Source organism: Manis pentadactyla, chromosome 14 (genome assembly GCF_030020395.1).
Source record: "Manis pentadactyla isolate mManPen7 chromosome 14, mManPen7.hap1, whole genome shotgun sequence".
Lineage (NCBI taxonomy): Eukaryota > Metazoa > Chordata > Mammalia > Pholidota > Manidae > Manis > Manis pentadactyla.
Genome location: NC_080032.1, coordinates 90,979,761 through 90,987,742, shown reverse-complemented (window position 1 = coordinate 90,987,742; position 7,982 = coordinate 90,979,761). Strand labels below are relative to the sequence as shown.

Here is a 7,982-nt window from a genome sequence, read left to right as displayed (position 1 = left end):
CAGAAAATACGGCCACGTCTCAAGCTTAGAATCCTCTATGCTCCGTTAGACCGAGGTCCAACCATATTCAGAATTATATTAAATTTCAGTGCACTAAGCAATCCAATTAAAAAAGAATATTTGTCAGAATATATATTTTTTAAAGGAAGACCCAACCATATACTCTGTACAAGAGACAGTTTAAATATAAATATACAGATGACTTTAAAATAAGTGGGCCAAAAAAACCCCAGCAAAAGCTGGAAGAATAAGAAAGATGGAGTGTCCATAATATATTAAATAGCTTCACATAGAGTATTCCAGAGAAAAACAGGGGTACTTTCATGAAAGGGAAAACTCACAGGAAGATGTAACAATCATAATTGTATACTCATCCAATAACCAAGTTTCAAACTTATAAGCAAAATTGACAGAATTTAAACACATAGACAATTCTGCAGATATATTTGGAAATATTAATACTTCTCTCTCACCAATTTATGGAAAAACTAGGCAAAATATCAGTAAAGAAATGGATGACCTGAATAATATGATCAACTATCTTGACCTAACTGATATTTGCAGAACAGTACACCCAACAGCTGAAGAACAGATACCCTTTTCCAGCGCACAGGGTACATTTCACCAAGACAGACAGATGTCCTTGGTCACAAAGTCTCAAAAAACCAAAATGATTAACATCATATAACTTATGTTCTTGGAACAGAGTGTAATTAAATTGGAAATCAATAATGATGAAGATATCTCAGCAAAGAAAATGACAAATATTTGGAAATTAACACACACATTGGTCAAGGGGAAATGACAAATGAAATAAGAAAATACTTAGAACTGAGTAAAAATGAAAAAGTATATTGAAATTTGTGGGATGCAGGTAAAGTAGTGCTTACAGTGGCTTATAGGTTTAAATGTTTGTAAAAGAAAAGAGGCCTGAAATTGATGACCTAAGGTTCCATCTTAGAAAGTTTTTTTTTTTTAAAAAAGAGCAAATTAAGCCAAAATAGACAGAAGGGAAAGATAATGATAACAGCAGAAATCAACAAATAGAAAACAAGAAAGAAAATTCAGAGGCAAATGCTGGTTCTTTGAAAAGATTATCAATAAACCCCTAGCTAGACTGATTAAAATAAAGAGAGAACACAAATTATTAATTCAGGCGTGAGAGATGGGTCCTCACTACAGACTTAACATATGTCAAAAAAAAACCCAGAATATTTTAAACAACACAATACCAACAACTTCAACAACTTAGATGAAATGGACAGATTCCTTGAGAAGTCCAACTCACCAAATACAACATAAGACAAAAGAAATTATATCTGTTATTTAAAATTGAATCTGTTACCTTAAAAGAAAGTGCCAGGTTCATATGGATTCACTGATGAATTTTATTAAATATTTAAGGAAGAAATAAAACTAATATTATACTAACTAAATACTAATATCAATCTAACTAATATTATACTAACCTATCCTACTAGAGAATAAGGGAACACTTCATGACTCATTTCATCAGGCCAGCATTACCAAAATACAAAATCTGACAGACAGCATTAAACAGAGGGAGCTTCATTTATAAAGGATCTGGAATTAAATATTTCTATAAACAAATATTCATCCCTAAATGTTTGTAGACTTACATTTATATGCCTATATACAGTTTTCTACCTGGGTTGTCTTATCACAGACACAGCTGTACAAAAGTATATTCTGGAATGGAACTTAGAGCTGTTTAATTACATTAACACTAATGTTTTGCATATCTATTAAATATTTTACAAATCTTTATTTCTATTTCAGTAATCTTTGTTTTGTTCTTATACAGCCTCAAATCCTTAAATTATGTGAAATATAAACAACAAGACATAATTGAAATATTCTAGTAGCTGGAAAGAACAATAATATTAAATTGTAAAATATCCTCATAGGAATACTGTGGTAGTTCAACCCATGTCAATCAAATGGAATACCAAAAGTTTTATGACATGATAATAACAGAAGAATAAATACTAAAAATTGTGAACACTTGAATTGTAACCATGTGCTATGTGTACTATAGGAAGAAATATTGAAAGAAAACATGCTTAAATGGAAAAACGTTATTGTACCAAGGGAATGGTGAGTGTTGATTTTCCCTGCTCTGCATTCCAGAGTAGCTTTGCTGTTGTTGAACACTCATCATAATTATTGGGAGGAAAGTAATTAAGAATACAATTCATTGTACCTTTGTTGAAAACTGCAGATGTATTCTAAAGAGGCAGATTTCTTGGGTGTTAGAACTTACTCAAAGTGAAGACTACCTAAAAGTGTTCATTGTTAGAGAAAGCATCAAGACTAAATTACTTTGAAACCAAATTCACTCAAGAAAAGATTTAATTTGGAAAATGACCAGTTATTGTTTGTCTATATACTAATAGATCTTCCAGAGAATGACTTCATCTCACAGATTTTTGTTATATTATTTTAAAAATATATCTATAATAAAAAGCATAAAGCAGTGGAACTCCCATAAAGAATTCAGATGGCATGCAGACTGATATCTATTGACTGTTAATATTATTCTGCTGGTTTGAGACGTGTGCAAACACATTTGTTAAAAATAGTATGTAAGAATTCCTCACAGATTCTGATAGATAGTGAAATTTTAAAATAATTTGAAGCTAGCAGAAGTATTGCTGTCAGCTTAAAATTAGTGTATAAAGAATTTTTACAGACCAAATATCATTTTAAGAAGAATATAGTAGCTTTTGGAATACTCTGTCTTCTGTTGGCCCTATTATAGGGTAGTTCTAGGGTAATGGGACTTAAGAATAAGTGGCTGGCTTATTAAACTGATGCAAATTTTACCATATATTTTAATAAAGGGACTTCTTAAGGGTGATTATACATTTGTCTAATAAATTCCACTGTGCCTTTTGTATTACCAGTGTTTGAGAGTATTTTCTTTTTATTCCTAAAAGAACTTTATGAAAATAGCCAAAATTTTTAAAGGGTAAAAAATCTCACTTATCACTAAAATTTTTTTTAATTGAACAAAGTACCACTATTAAGAACTGCTTTGAGTAGGACTGCCATTTTTTCATTTCTGCAGTCTAGCTCTACCTTTAATTAGCTGTATGACCATGGACAAGTTATTTTATCAATCTAAACATCAGTTTCTTAATTTTTAATGAATGCCAAGTAAAGAAAGACAAGAAAACATTTATATGCTCTTGGGGCCAGAGCCAGTAGGAGAAGCATTTCTAAGCATGACACAAAATCTAGAAACTCTAAATGAAAGGCTTAGAAGGTTTTATTTCCTAAAAACCAAACCCAAAATTTCAGTAAAACAAACAAAACTGCTTTGTTAACAATGACAAATAACCTAGGGAAACTATTTTTGACACATATCATCATGTATTACTATTCTCTGTATGTATAGTTTAAGAGAATTTACAAAATAGCAAGAAAAAGACAAATATTCCAACAGGAAAAATGAGCAAAGTCATAGGCAATTTCCAAAAGAAGAAACGTTAGTCTCCAACTTTCTTAAAAAATTGAATAATCTAACCAATGCAAGGTTTTTTAAGTGTGATTTCCTTTGGTACCTGTCAGACATGGCATGATGTGGTAGAATGAAAAAAATCATGTGACTGATTCATTTTAGGGAGAGCCGTCTTTATTTGTAAAAAGATCTTGGTAGCTTTCTTGGGATTGGCAAACTGAATCCAGCAACATACAAAAAGGATTAACACCATGACCAAGTAGGATTTATCCCAGAAATACAAGGTGGTTAATATCTGAAAGTTGATTAATATGATATACTGTACCACAAGAATAAAGGACAAAATGGCATGATTCTCTCAACAGATGGAGAAAGGGAATTTGACAAAATCTAACACCCCTTCATGATGAAAACATTCAATTAACTAAGAACAGAAAGGACTTTCTCAACCTGATAAAGGACTTCTATGAAAACCCACAGTTAACATCATATTTAATGACGAAAGACTGAACAGTTTTAGGAATCCACTAAAAAACTATAAATGTGTTCAGCAAGATTGGAGAATATAAGATCAATACACAAAAAATCAACTGTATTTCTATACAATTGCAATGAACAATCTGAAAATGAAAGTAAGCAAACAATTCCATTTGTAATCACAAGAAGAATAAAATAGGAATAAATTTAACAAAAATTATAAAACCTAAACACTGGAAACTACAAAATATTACTGAAAGAAAATAAAGAAGACCTAAATAAAGGGAAAGCCATCCCATGTGATGAATTGTAAGACTTAATACTGTTAACATAGCAATTATAGGTTAAACCTGATCGCTATCAAAATCCCAGCTACCTTTTTCGCAGAAATTGACAAGCTAATCCTAAAATTCATAAGAAAGTTCAAGGGACAGAAGAGCTAAAACAACCTTGAAAAAGAGGAACAAACTTGAAGGACCCACACTTCCCAATTTTGAAACTTAATACAATGCTATAGTAATCAGGCATAAGATCAATTGGCATAAGGACAGACACAGATCAATAGAACAGAATTGAGAGTCCAGAAATAAACCTTCACATTTCTGGTCAACTTAGTTTCAGTGATGATGTCATAACAACTTAATGGGGAAAGGAAGTCTTTACAGCAAATGATCTATACACATGATGTATCCACATCTACAGACAAATGGATATCCACATGCAAGAGACTGAAGTTGTACATACACAAAATTTCTGCATACACACATATACAAAAATTAATGGGTGAAAGACCTAAATGTGTGAGCTAAAACTATTCACCTTTTGGAGGAAAACATAGGCATAAATATTGGTGATCTTGAATTAGGCAACAGTTTCTTAGATATGACACTGACAAACAAGCAACAAAAGAAAAAAATTGGGCATCATCAAAATTAAAAACATTTGTGTTTCAGAGGACTCCACCAAGAAAGTGAATATAATCCATAGGGAGAGTATTTGCAAAGCACCTATCTGATAAGGAACTTGTACCTAGAATATGTAAAGAATTTACAACTCAATAATGAAAAGAAAAATAGCCCAATTAAAAATGGGCAAATGATCTGAATAAACACTTCTTCAAAGAAGATATCTAGGTGATCAGTTAGCACATCAAAAGAACGTCAACATCAGCTATTAGGGAAAGGCAAATTAAAATCGCAATGAGATACAAATTCACACCCAATAAAATGGCTAAAATCAAAAACACAGAAAATTACAAGTGTGTCGAGTGTGTGGAGAAATTGGAACCCTCCTATGCTGCCGATGGGAATGTGAAATGGTGTAGCTGCTTTGGAAAAGAGTTTGGCAGATCCTCAAATGTTAAGCATAGTTGCAATATGACCCAGCAATTCCACTCCTAAATACATACACAAGAGAAATAAAAACATATGTCCACACAAAAGCCATATGTGAATATTTGTAGCAGCACTATTTATAATTCAAAAAGGGATACAACCAAAATGCTTATCAATTGATGAATAAATAGAATGTGGCATAGCCATACATCAGAATGTTATTCAACAACAAAAATAAGTGAAAAAATAATAAAAGAAATGAAGTACTGCTACACGCTACAGCATGAATGGACCTGGAAAACATTATGTTAAGTTAATGAATTCAGTCACAAATGCCCACATATCATAGGATTCCATTTACATGAAATGTTCAGAACAGGAAATCCATACGGACAGAAAGTAGATTAGTGGTTGCCTAGCGTTGGAGGAGTATGGGTTGGGGAGGAAGGATGAGGTGGGACTGCTAGAGGGTATGGGATTTGGGGGAAGGGAGTGGTGGAAATAATGTTCTAAAATTGCCAGGATGGTTGCCTAACTCTGAATATATCAAAAACTCTTGTCTTGTACACTATATATCGGGTTAATTGTACAGTGTGTGATGTACATCTCAATACAGCTGTTATTTTAAAAAAATACAAAAAAGAACAAACAGCAGAGAAAGAAATTAGTTGAAGTCAGAAATCAAACTCCGAAGAGACTAGGAATAAACTTTCAGAAACTCATGGAACTTTCAGAATCATGGGGAGGACTCTAGATTTACTCCAGGATATAAAATATGAGTTTTAAGGAAATTTTTCTAGCTCTTACGGGACAGACAACTTAGGATTTCGGGATCACATTGCTGATGAATAGTGTATGAGGGAACTGGCATGCTCATGCCCTGTGGGAAACGTGTCAAAGTTTTAAAAATACATACCCTTTACTGAAATAAGCCCACTCCAAAAAGATGTTCACTAGAATATGTTTTCTAATATTGAAAACTGGAAATACTCTATGGGCATCTACAAACAATGCTTCTCAACCCTAGCCAACTCATTCTTCTTCTCATAAGAAATACTTTGTAACACTCCTTTTACAGTCCTGAAATGAAAGTCACAGATAGGTAAAACAAAATATACCCAACTGTAATATAAAAGAGAATTAAAAGGAATGTAATTTGTAACAAAACAGTATGTGTTTGAACATGTAAATACCCTAGACACAAAACATACTCTAGAGGGCAGTACTGCCCAGTTAAGAACTCAATCTATAGCAGACTGGTTAAGTAATTACCATATATATATATATCCAAATAAAAGAATGATGTGTATCTAGATTACTAGCATATCATTGAATCAAACAGGTTGTAAAAAAGCAATTATGTAAGTGGTTCTATTTATGTAAAAACACTTTTTTTAAACTCTAGAAAGATGCACACTCTTTGACAGGAATTGTCTCTAATGATGAGATTTGTAGGGATTTTTGCTTTTTACCTTATGTATTTGTATATTTGAATTTTCTTGTCTATGTAAAAATTAAAAAGTTTATGCTAACACTCCTGGGAGAATCACGGCACAGATCCCTAGGTCTGGAGTGAGGTCACATTACCTGAAGTGGAGATTCATGTATCTTTGGTAAAATAGTACCTGGGCTTCCAAGGCAGCTGCCAAAGATGGTGGCGGGGGGGGGGAGGGCGCAGGACTGCTACTCGCAGAGTAGAAGCCATCTCCTGGGTGGCCAGGCAGCGGTCATGGCCAAGTGGTACTGCTAGGCAGGAAGACGGTGGTCATGCACTGCGAGGGCAGCTTCATTTCTGGCAATTTCTACAGAAACAAGCTCTGGTACTGGCCTTCTTCCACAAACACCTGAACACCAACTTGTCCTGAGGGCCCTACTAGTTCTGCTCTCCGCCACTGCCAGTCACCTTATACTTCTGAGCCCTAGCTCTTGCATCTTTTCTTGGACATTAGGAGGCTTTTTGCTGCTGAAGATCAAGCAAGGCCAGGCCACCCTGGACTTCCTCAAGCTATTGGATGGGATCCTACCCTGCAACCCCCAACTCATGAGAAGAAAAAGCAGATGATGGTTTTCACTGCCCTTGTGTGTCTGAAGCCCACTCAGAAGTTTGCCTGTGTGGGGTGCCTGGCTTGCAAGGTTTCCTGGAGGTACAGGTGATCATAGCCATCTGGAGGAGAAGATGAAGGAGACCAAGTTCCATTTCACTAAGAAGCACCAGCTCATGAGAGTGCAGAGACAGGCCAAGAGGAATGTGGAGAGGACAGGACAGCTGACAAAGGCAAGGATGGCCACTCTCACCACTCTTGTTTGGCATAGTCCCAGAAATCCTAGGCACAGAAATTAGACAAGAAAAAGAAATAAAAGGCATCCACATTGATAAAGAAGTAAAATTGTCACTATTTGCAGATAACATGATACTACATATAGAAGAACCTAAATGAACTCAATGAAGTTGCAGGATACAAAATCAATATATAGGAATCTGCTACATGTCTACACACTAAAAATGAACTAGAAGAGAAATTTTTTGAAATCCTGTTTATAATTACTTAAAAAAGAATAAAGTAATTAGGAATAAATTTAACCAAGGATGTATAACACCTGTACTCTGAAAACTGTAAGACATTGATAAATAAATTGAATATGACACAAATAAATAAAAAGGTATTCCATGCCCATGGATTGGAAGA

The 7,982-nt window shown here is 34.0% G+C and overlaps 1 pseudogene; it reads left to right on the top strand.

The window, feature by feature from the left end:
* The first annotated feature begins 6,946 nt into the window (after positions 1–6,946).
* LOC130680561 (60S ribosomal protein L13a-like) lies at positions 6,947–7,636 on the top strand (annotated as a pseudogene).
* Positions 7,637–7,982: the final 346 nt, after the last annotated feature.